The sequence below is a fragment of the Acyrthosiphon pisum genome, chromosome A1 (genome assembly GCF_005508785.2).
Source record: "Acyrthosiphon pisum isolate AL4f chromosome A1, pea_aphid_22Mar2018_4r6ur, whole genome shotgun sequence".
In the NCBI taxonomy this organism is placed as follows: Eukaryota; Metazoa; Arthropoda; class Insecta; order Hemiptera; family Aphididae; genus Acyrthosiphon; species Acyrthosiphon pisum.
Genome location: NC_042494.1, coordinates 21,305,977 through 21,320,390, shown reverse-complemented (window position 1 = coordinate 21,320,390; position 14,414 = coordinate 21,305,977).

The window sequence follows — 14,414 nt, the reverse complement described above, 5'->3', positions numbered from 1 at the left end:
CAAGTTCAACAAAACCGTCTTCGACTATTTGATAAGGCAGAGATGGTAGACCAAAAAACATTTTTAACCATTTTCTAATAAACTCTTATCATCCGAGTATGCTGTCCTCAATTTTTTATTTGAATTTATCTATATACAAATTTATACTATGAAAGTATTTTATTTAACCAATGTGAGTTAGTTATTTATTAAATACTTACATAACGCCACCAAGATTGACTTAAATGGAAACGACATCCAATAAGTTGTACATTCGGAAAAAACTTCCCTCACAGCTTCGTGTGCTCCTATCTCAAAGTCGATGTGTGATTTGCATAGATTAAGTGTTTAAGATGTGTGTTGCAAATATAGTTCTTTAATAAATTTCCACATTTCGATATATGTTTGCTTAAATTTATCCTTCAAAAAAATAAAAATAACTGGTAAATAAAAGCCATTTTTAAAACAATGAACTGTATACATTTGTATAAAAAAAATTAGGTGCGAATTGAAATGTGCCATCTGAAAAATATTCTGTGCAAGAACTCATAAAATTTAAATTATCTTCAGTCATGATACAGATAAACGATTTATTCATCGGAATGTGGATACACTTTTTATTATTAAATTTAAAAATATCATCGTTTTGCATTTCCCAAATTTTATCTATGGCTTCATCAAAAAATTTTGGATATATAGGAAAGTTTTTCCGTCTTGTCATATACATGGCTTTTCGGACAGAAGAAATATCCTTATGTACAATGTCTATACCTACATTTGTCAGTAATTCTTTTCGTATAATTTTGCTTGGTCGAGTTGAAATTTAATCGCTGGCTTTCGTTTGCAATTTTCTCTGAGAACTTGGCGGTTAATATTTTGAGGTGTTATTGCTTCATGTTTGTGCTCACCGATTACCGCAATAACTTGAGTTTTTTTGACATCAGTTGAAATACCTACTGGCATAACAACTTTTGTTATAACATATCGATTTTAACAATTCGTCTTTGCGTTTTCTTATAAATCGATATTTTGGTGGAGAAACCACAGCTAACTCTTTCCCACGTTCTGACATTATAATTTTTAAAGAATTCTCCATAGTTACCGCAATATTACTAATAATATAACTAAAACCAGTGACTTATCGAATGACAAGTTGGTCATATACTAAATACTAATATAACGATGCTAACGTGTGACACGCGCCAGAAAATCCGCTTAATAATCGGCATTTAATCTTATCTCATAGTATTTTATAGATTACCAAAAACTACCTATTGGCCTGGAAATAATAGTCTCAGTTACGTTTATGAAATTGTATCAAATATAAGCAATCGTTTTCTAAAATAAGTTATATTACATATTTTCACGATTTTGAATGGCAACGTTGCACTAAGTATTGGTAGGTAGAATGTACGCAATCGTAATAATGTAAAAGGTCCATACGCAACCGTATCGTACGCAATCGTAACGCACCCTCAATCTTTGGCTATAAAAGTTGAACATTTTAAACATTTTTACCTACTAAATAATTTGTAAATTTACAATTTGATAAATTTTGTTTAAAATTTCAATTTTAAATGCTTATAGAAAAATTTAAGAGGAATCTTGTATGGAAGTTTAAAATCTTAGATATGAATAGGAATGTTTTTATAAATTTCTAACTAAAAATAATTTGCCACTTTTCGATTTTTTGATAAATTTTGTCAATTCAGAGTACTGATCAGTGCAGATCATCCTTGGCACCCCTGAGATTGACACATATGAATATTATGTTTATAAATTATAATATAAAATAATTTATTTTCTTACAATTTTTATATAACTTTAATTTAATTGCACGCTTTTTTATACTGATTTCCAAGGCACAGACACGTTTATAGCAAATTAATTCGTAAACATATTATGTCTAAGTATAACACGGATTACAGGCTTTCATATTTAATTAACGAGGTGGACAATTTTTTACATTTATCGAATATAATAACGAGTATTTAAGCAAAATGTGCGGGGCTTGATTGATGAGCTGACACGTATGTATTATAAGTAGGTGTAACGTTTACACGAACATAATCTATCATTTTATTTGACATTTCCGATGAGGAGCTTAAACGCCCGTCGTTTTTAATAATGTTTAAAGGTTGGATTATCAAAATTAGTGAACGGAATCGGTACCTAACTGGGTAAATGATAAGGCAGCGTGATTAGCTCGTAGTGCTTTTCTGAACATTTTGCTAATCGCATCATTAACAAAATGGTTATCATACATCATAATAATGTGTGTATTTATTATATTATGTCCTTGAAGACGGAACTGACACTCGTGAAAAGGTAAATTTTCTTAATTACCAAAATGATATGTAAATATCACAAATAACATAATATTATTATGATTTCTTTATATCGAAATAAATGTATAGATATTAGGTACCTATGTATAATTCTGCATACATAATTTATACATTCACTACATCTTTATCGTATAACGATATAATATGAATTAGGTATAATACTGTTTTGGATGGACGTATATTATATTAAAAAAAAATAATTTAACAATCAATAAACATATAAATATTTTGGAAAAAACGTGTAAGGATATAGGTACCTAATGTAATAAACAAAATGGATTACAATTTGAGAATATTTATTTACAACAATTACCTAGGTATGTTTATTGAATATAACTGATAAGAATTTAACACAATATTCTTTAATGTATATATGACACGTGCGTTGATATAAGATATTATGTAGATACGATTATAAAAAAAAGCGGGTAAGTGGATGTTGCTCTGGTGTACAGTAGGTTACAAGTGGGTCAATGTATAATGGATTGTATTAAACTTGAATTCAATGATATAAAATCATTGTATAAGAAAAATGATTCTGAGCGGAGACGGTTTATCTGTCTGGATTTTTAAAATGTTTATTATTTATTATAGCCTTTAAGTTGAATTAATATTATATTATTATAATGTTTTATTCGTTGCTAGGGTGATAAACAAATCGTTAGAAATTAAAAACCCATTTTAAGCGGTTTTTCGTAATTTGTCAGTAGTTTTTCTTGTGGCATTAAATAACTATTGAGAAGATCGAAAAATGACCTCTCTAAAGTACAATCTTGATCCAATTCGCTAAAAGAATGTTGAAATCGAAGAACTCCTCCTGGTAGAAATTTTGTATACAGGATATAAAAAATAAATAAATAAATAAACACCATTGTAAAACCACTAACTTCCTCGCTCCGCTCTGCATCTAAAACGTGCTACCATCGTTGATTAATTGAAAAATCACAAAAAATCGATTATTATCAACTTAAAAATTGTAAATACATGAATGATTAAAAATGATATTGTGACTAAATTAGAGTTTGAAAAATGTTACTATATAAATATTAAATGGACATGATTGGGTAGGTATATTAAACCAAAGTTATAATAGTTTTAGAATTTAATTATGAATATACATTATACCTAATATTGTAAATTTCAGATGGCAACCATATTAAATATAACTGAATTGGTTACCTACATACCTACATAATATTATAATTTATCGAATATTTAAAAAGAATAAATACCTATAAAATACGTATTATATTGGTGGTCCTATATAATCTCCCTTATTTAAAATCAACAATGTATGTGGATGCAAGAACCAAATTTGGGGAGAGGTTATATATTAGGTACTATATAATTTAAGTAGCGTTCATTTTTAATTCTATGATATAAATAGCCATCATAGCTCTATGCCCATATAATTTATTTAGCGGGACTTCGATTTTACATCGCGGTTTATAATTAATAGTTACAAAAATATTATTATAAATTTTACATTTTACATCGAATCCACGACGATTCGTACTGCAATCCTAATAAAAAATTTTTTAATAAAATCCGGATATTCTCGGGGAAGTCGGCTGGGAATATTACTCCATCGAGATTCGTGAATGTCGTTGTCGTCGTCGTCGAATCTTTGACGATTTAACGATCACAAAGGAATCTCGTTCATCAGTCATCCGTGATATCATTTATACTTTCATTGCATGCAGATGATAAATGACATTAATTTTCCGCGTGATTTGTTATTTCATTTGTTTAATTACAATCGTTATCGTCGGATAGTCCATGTCAAAGGAACGACTCCACGAGTATTTAAAATTAAAAGAAAAAGGAAAATTCTGTAGTATTTAATCCGACTGTTTTCGGCCGATAATCGAGGAAACGCCGTCGAGTTTTAATTTAATATGCGTTAGTACTTATAATCCTGTAAGGTCAATTACGATATAAATATAGCTATCTAAAATATTCACTGTTCGCTGTAATACAGTACGCCTCCAGGGCGTATTGTTATCGATATTAAACTTTCTGAGAACCAACCAAAAAAAAGTTTAGTAAATAATTACTGTATATACACACACACATATATAAATATAGCCATAAATATTATAATATTTATTATGCTTTTATAAAGCTGTTGGCTATATAGTCTTATATTAATATTATCCAAGGTAAAATATTTATACTTCTTAATAAAAAACGTGATTTAAAATATGAAATCTTTAATTCAAAGATAAATTGAAAATTTGAAATTTAGCATGAATGATTAATTAACACAAAATAAATTAAACCCCACTAAATTAATCCGATTTAACTATTCTAAAATAATATTATGGTTACAGCCTTCAATCAGATATAATAATACCGCTAAATGATTCAATGTGTTGACGAATAACACAGAAGATTAACTATAGAGTTTTATGCTAACTATATAGCTTTTATATATGTTTTTTTCTATTGAGTATATATTTTACATTTACATTAATTTAATATGGTTATTAATTGCTTGGCTAAATTACAGTGTTCACATTTTTTTTCAAAGTTATATTTGTACATATATAATAAAATGTTATATGTTGCTACAACATATAATACATGTATACATCTTATCTTATCTTATTTTAAATGTTGGTATCAATATCAACTGTATAATATTAGGTATATTATATCCGGCTTATGACTTACGATTAATTTTTTCAGACCTATTTATGACAACAGTGGTCCGGGGACTTACGTACTGTAGCCGCAGTGGTGCTAAACGGGTAGTCGTTCGGCCATCGATCATCAGTGGTCTGAACTGTATTATTATATTATTATTATACACTGTAGCAGGAGCACAAAGGCCGTCAGTTCCTTTTGAAGTCTCGACAAAGGCCCCATTGTCATGCACTGAGCAGTGAGGTTACGTTAGGTAAGACACAACCCGCCTTATTTATAATATACGCTGCATGTTATTAATAATCCACGGCTACCCAGAGACTATAATCTCGGAACACGAAGCGGGACTTACAGCATCTGCACGCGTAACAGTATTGAAACAAATTGAGTATACGTTTCGTGAAATCACTTTAATAAGATTTTTATATGGATACGTTTGTCACGGGGAAGGTGAATAATATATATATATACGTATATAACAACAACTAAAGGAAAACGGAGTCCCTTAATCTTTTGTCCAGCGCGGGGTGGTGGCCCAGTAGATATAATAATAATATATAATATCTGAGGCCCGTAAATCGGTCGGACGACAACTGCAGGTGGTTCACTATGGTATATACCCGAAGAAACACGCACGAGTGTGTGTGTGTGCGCGCGCGGTCCAAGACTGCTGTTACCCGCGTTATGGTCGTATGGTCGTCGGAAAAGTTTTGAGAAATTGTTTGGATTCGCTGCGCGAGATCGTAAATCATCAACGGTCCGCCGACCCACCACCCACTCGGACTCACGCGGGGCACAAAGGCTGGTGGTGGTGGTGGAATAAAGTCATGTGCGATGTGGGCGAGATTGTGGTGGCGTTTGGGTATACACTGCAGCACAATAGTATATAAAGGAGGCAGACCGGAAGGTCAGAAGTTTTCATTGTCATCCGGTCTTCTTCACCGCCAACCATCCCCCCGACCATTTTCCGGCGTCGCATTACGCACACGCGCGTACACATGTGCAACATGGAACATTCCGAAAGAAAAGGGTTAAAGGTCGGGTAAACGCGATGGCGTTAGCGCGACAGTGCGAGGCGCCTGATACAATGGAAATCGTCGCCACTGTCGACGTTGTGCAGTCGCGTATTGTAATAGTGAACTCGTGTACAAACTACATACGTAAATGTATAAAATACGAATAATATAATTCTCTCATAAGTGCACTCCGAGAGTGCTTTTTCCAGTCGTCGTGGTGTTAGAACTCTCCCCCCCCCTCTCACCACAACTGAGAAAACGCTCGAACTTGCTACACAGTTAGATATTTGATTGGTATATTTACCCGCCATGGGGCACAGTGGTTGTTTAAATATTGTATACATAATGCAGGGTTATCACTAAGCATCCTCACCCCGTTTAATCTTCTCCAATAATGCAGCGTCCTGAGAATATATGCAGAAATTACATGTTTTCAAATGACAGTCACCCTCTTCATCTGTAAATTATTTAGCAGATAATTGTTATGAACATTTTGAATTTAGTTTTTGAATAATTTATGTCTGTTTGCCAAGGATAATATAGGTCCATGATAATGGGTTTGGAAGATAATTTGAAGATTCTAGTGATTTATATTAATCTATCGACATCAATCATTTGTATGGATGGTCCAATACCCAAGTATAACAAATGCTAGATCCAATATTATATTTATTACTATACCTAGCAGAATAACTTGGATTCGCCATTATGCAGTTTTTTGTGTTATATATAAGGTATACCTTTCTTTTTTTTGTCTGTATTTATGTTACAAGTAGAGATTGCCTTTAAATCATTACCATTGTATGTGTATAAATGTGTGTGAGTATGCTTGGTGAATCACACTATATTTTTACAATGTAAAATTTATTTATATTTAATAAAATGTATTTATATTTATTTTATTGTCATGTGGTACTTTTCATTTTTTTTTTAATAACATCACTACCAAAACCTAGTTACGTGTGTTATATGTTAAATTATTATGTTAGGAATAGGTATTGATTATTGTGCGTAAGTAGCAAGCATAATATGCTCCCCCACCTCCTTCATCCACTTACAAAGTTATTTCTATTTTTTCATCGTTAACGCTCCCATTATTTTTGGAAAAGTTTAAATACGAAAAATTATTTTTTATTTAATAACGCTATAATTGTTCACCATTTTTCTTTTATTTCAAATAAACTTTTGATTTTCTAATGGAAATTCCGGTTTTTTCACTTTTAAAAAACCCATAAATTGTTTTTTTCCTATTAGGTTAGCCGCGTTTATATTTTGTTTTAATCTTTTTTATGGTATAATCCTTTTCAAATTATAGGGATTGTATTAATTTCTCTGTAATAGCTATTTTACATTTACATTATCAACCATAGACTATGCTAAAATAATTCATTCTCACATTATAATTTATAGTCAAAAAAATGTATACATCGGTAAAGGACGAGTATTATGCCTATACATATTATACTGTGTAATATCAAGGTCCATTACCCCAGGGGAGGCGAACAACATTTTTTTGGTTGTACAAAAATGTACAAAATAAAGTAGGTATACAATATAATACTGAATAATTTTGAAATTTAATTCAATTTTAAACAAAGCAGTGTTGGGTACGTTGGGGTAACGGATTTGTAATATCGTTGAGTTGTATACTCAATGGTACCTACTAATAAGTAATAATATATATCATAAAGTGTAAAGTATTTTACTATTTATATACTTAGTTAAAATAAACACAAATGGATGTCTACAAACTGCTAAATGTTTAACATTGTGTTTAAATTTGGTTAACTATAATACTCAAACGGCACACATGGTCTTTTTCAAAACAAGAGTTTGTATTATTATACTAAAAATATGTTTACCCTTTAAAATCGTGCATCCTATCATCGCCTGCAAAGGGCGGTGGGGCGTACGATATTTAAAACTCTAAAAATGGATGCGATAGTATATTGCGTGAAAATGGCGGGAAGTGAGCTATTTCTGTCGTGGGTGACGTGAGCGCCACGAGCCGCAGACAAGGGCCGCACTTCGCCCACGACTAAAATTGCGTTCCGACACGAGCCACACATACTATTTTTTTTGTCACCCCTCTGGGTTCGTCGATCACGGCAAAGGTATATTGCAGGCATCTATGCAACAACCAGGCTATAATTTTGTTTCATATTTCATGAAAGGAACGATTTGGTTTTATTTATTTTAAGCGTCATGCATGGAGGTTATAATATGAATATAAGAAGTAACCAAAAATATTATGATACGTCTTAGCAAACCCGCACCAATTCGATGCGTTCGTGCGGTTGGAAATATAATTTATTATTACTACACTGCACTCGCATCCAAAAATTATAGTAATGTTGAAAGCCGACGCACATCGGTGGATGACCGCATACAAATTACAAATCGTTTAAAACAATAAAATAATGTATATAGCTGGTAATTATTGTGTACCTACTATATGTACCTATAATATCATTATTATTAAATAAGTTAGGTACCTAATATTAGAGCACGGGCAGGTCAGTTTTTCGGCCACTGACCAATGAATTTCGGTAACTCTATATTCGCGCGTGGTATATAATATTATTATACTCTCGTTATTATTATATAGGCATCATAATGTTCATTGATGCAGCGCGCAGGGTCGTTGAATATATATATTTTTTTTACAATTTACTGACAAGTCAAAAATGAAATTCGCACAAACATACACACACACACACACACACACACACACACGCGCGCGTTGATATTATTTTAAACACAATACACTGAACATTACAAACACCCGGTAAAACGGATGTGGGATATAAATAACAGCAGATTATCGTATAAACTATTTACCGACAACGCATAAAATCCAAACGGCGGTGTACGAAAAATACGATTGATAAGTACTTACACGTATATAGGTATAACAACACACACATACACACATAAACGTTCAGAGCTATAAAATAGAAACCGATCAAGAGTCAAACTCGCCCGCAAACATATACTACGCCATAAAAAAAAAAATAATAATAATATATAGATACTACCATATATACCATACATACTATACACGTATACATATAAGTATACTTCTCTCCGATATTATTATATTTTTTTTATTACAAAACCATTGATTTTCGAATAGAAAAAGTGTATTCAAAATATTTATAAAATCAACGTCGAAACCTTTGTTATTTGAAAGTGACAAAGTTCATAAGCACGCTCATGAAATAATATATTATAACATTTACATTAATAATATATTTGAACAAAACTAAATAAATTAAAAATATTTTATTAATTTTATTATTGACATTGTAGAGGTAAAGTAAGTTAAAAAGTGTTTATGTTTTCTATATTTACCTACTATATTATGTGTATAATGTACATTATACGTGTGTATTATTGTACTTTTTGTACTTAACATTTTACTTTTAATATTAATTTTACTTTAACTATTCTTTAAAGAAAATTGATTTTTAAGTTTAAGTTAATTAATAAAGTTAGTAGTAATCAAGTTAATAAGTTCAGAATCTCCACAAACAACATATTATTGAGAAAATATTGGGTTGAAAATCTTTGAAATGGATGATAAAAGTAATTCAATTTGCTTTAGTTCTTCGATGAGTATAAAAATTCTAAATTTTGGTGCAAACAAACAAATTTAATAGCTCTAGGAGATTGTAAGTTGTTCCATTTTTTAAGTTCTCATTATGTATTTAAAAATACTCGTTGATATTCTATTCATTATTTATGTTATTATTATTACTCTGTAAACAAATTAGAATTTTGTACAGATTTGACTTCAGATTAACATTTTTGTAAAAAAAGAACGACTCTTGCAAACATTTCGTTACACAGAATCACCAAAAAATTGTCTCTACTTAAACTTTAATAAATCCTAATCTCTTAAAATCCTTGAATATAGGGCAAAATAACAACCCATGCATTATATAAAACAAATAACTTTTCGTAAAATTGTAAGAACGAAGCAAGTGTTACACGAGAACCATTAAATCACCCGAATACCGAAAAGATAAATATTTGCACTTTTTATACCCTATAATATTATTATAATATAAAGTTTATGAAATACCATTAATTTTATATATCTTCTACAAAATTATTAAAAATACTTGTTCATGCGTGAAAATAAAACCAATATAAACTAACATAATAAGCTGATATCAAATTTAATCATAGCAAAAACTATAAAAACAAATTTAAATGACAGTTCATAAAATAAAATACGTACATATTAGGTATATAGTTCAATAGTTGTGTATGGAAAAATACGGTAAGGAATTTACGAATTATTGGTGTTTTAAATATGTTGAGATACGTGACTAAAGTTAAAGAATTTATATATTTTGTATACATTTAAGTACCTCCTTATTTTGTTATTTTTGTAAAACAATTATTTATTGAAAAAGAATGTTGTTTACCACTACATAATAGATTTTACTAACTGACGTAGGTATTGTTTTTGAACTAATAATATTTAATGCCATTTCAAATAGAATCAATTACACTTCTCTTAAGTTTTACTAGAGGCTTGATATTTCAAAGAAAATAATATATTTCCCATAAAATCCTTGACGTACAGCATAAAAAACATCGGAAATCTCATGAATTCTTTAACAAGTCTAATTAAACTCTTGAAATTACTCTTTGGAGGAAAGAATTATTCTATAAGACTATAAGAGCATCCCAGACAGCATTGTGTAACGATAATATTATAATAGTAATTGTATTTACATGATATTCTAAAAAAAATATTTATCGTATTTTTAAGTATTTTGAATACTTTTTAAAAGTATTTTTAACAAAATTTAAAATATACTTGCATTAAAATACCATAAAGTCCTTTTTATTAATTTTAGATGGTTTTTGTATTGGAATTTTGAAACTGAAAATCTAATCATTTTAAAATAGTTTCATCTTTATAAGTAATACCACTTTTTATTTTATTTTTTTCATTACAATTTAATCAATATTAGTTGGAATATATCTGAATGCAGAATAAAATATGTGAACATGTATTCACCTCTAAATAGGTATAGTCAGACATGTTATAGTAATTATTAAAATCTATGGTAAGTGCTATGTAGTAAGTAGTAATATAATAGGTACATATACTGATGTGAGTGATGTACAATATACATAATATATATTATATAGCATAAAATTAAAAAAATACTTGTATTTTTATTCAAACACTTTGTGAGTATTCGAAAAATACATTTTTATAATGGTATTTTAAAATTATTTTAGATTCTGAGGGGAGCGAGGAAGCTAGTGGTTTTACAATGGTGTTTATTTTTTTATATCCTGTATATAAAATTGCTACCAGAAAAAGTGCTTCGATTTCAACATATAGTAGGTCCCTTATCTTTTAGCAAATTGGATCAAGATGGTATTTTAGAGAGGTCATTTTTCAATTTTCTCAATAGTCATTTAATGCCACGGGAAAAACTACTGAAAAATCACGAAAAACCGCTTAAAATGGGATTTTAATTTCTAACGATTTGTTTATTTACGTAGCAACGAATAAAACAATTATAATATTATAATATTAATTCAACTTAAAGGCTATAATAAATAATACAAATTTAAAAAATCTAGACTGATAAATCGCCTCCGCTCAGAATCGTTTTTCTTATACAATGATATTATATCATTGAATTCAAGTTTAATACAATCCACTATACACTGATCACTTGTAACCTACTGTACAGCAGAGCAACATCCACTTACCCTCTTTTTAATACTATTTTATTTGAATACTAGTATTAGTATCTCAATACTTTTTAAAAAGTATTTTTTGGAAGACTGGTAACAATAACGCATATATAACATAATGCTGGCGGCCTTTATTACATAATATTATTTTATGTATAACGATAAACACTCGAATAATTTTACACGATGGGCACGGTTGAATAATGAATTATTAATAATCGTGGGGATGGAGGATTTTAATTTTCCAAAAACTTTTCAAAACAAAAACTCCGTTGCGTAATACCGTATCTAATCGTACGTCTATCTTTTATTTAATCAATCAAAACTAAATAAATGTAAAACCAATTATACCTACATAATTAAAAATATATTATCGCTTTTATTATTGACATTACAGAGGTTATATAAGAATTGTGAATTGAGAATATTTTTCTATATTTACTATATTATATTATATGTAAAGTGTAATTGTTATTTGTATTTAATACTAGTGATACTTAATAATTAATATAATTTACCGAAGTGTTTAACTGAGTTTTTTTTTTATTCAATATATATTTTATTATACGTTTTTATTATATGTCATAGAATAAAATTATGTACGAGTACGACGAAACATATCCCAATAGAGATTATAATATTTTCAATGATAGTTTGAGGGAAAACTTATAGACCGAAATTAACGATATGATTATTGCAGACGACAGTACACTGTCGTATAATATAATATAATTAGCTTTGTGCGTCGTTTCCATTTCAGTATGCAACTACATAAACGCTTCGCGGGGCAGAACATGAGCGGAATTGCACAACTTAATAATTTTATTCAGTGTTGTGTATTGTCAAGATAAAAACAATAATTTTTTTCATCCTATCTTGATAAAATAACTAGACAAATCCATGTACCTAGGTATATGACTATCTGCTTGAATAAAATTGTAATTGGTTATCTGAGAGGTTATCTAGATAATATTATTTGTGACAACATTTTCAAATTAATTTTTGTATAATTTTTTTGTTTGTTTCTTCCTAGTTGGTGTTAATTTTTCCAAGCTATTTATTTATATGTTCTATTCTTTCTTTCATATTATGTTTGACTTAAGTTATTTTCTAATAGATATTTTTCATTCCCTGTAAACACTAAACACTTAACACTTGTTTGTAAAACACACGTATTATTTACCATATATTTATGAATATAGTGTACACTGTACCTACAAATTAAAGCAAATTTTAAAGCAAAAATGCTATTTTAAAAAATATGTAAATACATTATAATTCTTTAAAACAATAAAACTATACTAAACTTAATATAGGCAATAATTTCAATGTACACACATTTCCAAATATTTCATTTAAAATTGTAATTTTAGATTCTGAGCGGAGCGATGAATGTATTGATTTTACAATGATGTATGTTTTTTTTTTTGTGTCTGTGTAGGTACACGATAAGAAGTCGAAATAATGCTTCGATTTTCAACTTCAGTATCTTGTTCGAAGGAAAAGTGAATATTGTTGGTGCATTGGGGAAGTCAAAAGCCCTAATAGTTTTAAAAAGCGTCACGAAAAACAACATAAAAATTAAGGAAAAACGGGAATTTTTACGCAAAATCGACTTTGGTTTTTGGTATAACTTTAAAACAAATGACCGTAGATACATGAAATGTTCACTGGTTGTTTATATTTGCATTTTATATAACAGATAAAATTATCAAATTTTGAACTGTTTTGAACTGTTTAGGGACATTTTCAGTTTCCAATTTTATTAGTTTTTTTTTTCTACGAATGTCAATAAAACTTTATTTGTTGGGTAAAAAAAGCTTGAAAATGTAACACAAGGCTCCTACTTAATTGCTACAATGACATTGAAAAATATTAAAAATCCTTAGTAACAGTTTTTTTTATGAGCATTTAAAGTTCAAATCTTGACAAAATACGGAAAAATCAAGAAAATTAGCAAACTATTTTGAGTTGACAATTAAGGGATTAATTTTTAGGGAAACATACGAAGATATTTCGATCTTCGATTAACGATAAAAAATTAAAATACTATATGTTAGAGATCCGTAAGCAAATTCTTGACTTGTGGTATTATAATATTATTTCTCCATTGTCCGATCGAGTCGGTCGAGATAATGACAATATTAATATGTAGTTATCTATGTCCAAGGGCGCCCATATGGGGGGGGGGGCAAGGGAGGGACATGTCCCCCTCTGGAAAATGCCGAAAATCTTGGAAAATTGTTCATTGTGATTAGAATCTATTTTTTTAGATAGAATTTAAAAATTTAATTTAATATATGAAAATCTATATTTTGTTTATGGCAATATGGCATTTTGGTTTATTTACTTACTTTGGTAAATCAGGTTATCACCTATAAATAACCACACGTTTTTTCCACCATAATATTTTATTTATGATAACAGATTTGTGTATTGTTATATCAAATATACATATTTTAAATGCAGAAGGTATATCAAAAAGTATATTAGAGTCAACAAAAAAAAAGCAGGTAAGTGGATGTCGCTCTGCTGTACAGTTGATTACAAGTGGGTAATTGTATATTGGTTGTATTAGACTTGAATCCAATGATATAATATCATTGTATAAGAAAAACGATTCTGAGCGGAGACGGTTTACAGTCTAGATATTTTATATTTTTGTATTATTTATTTTATCATGTAAGGT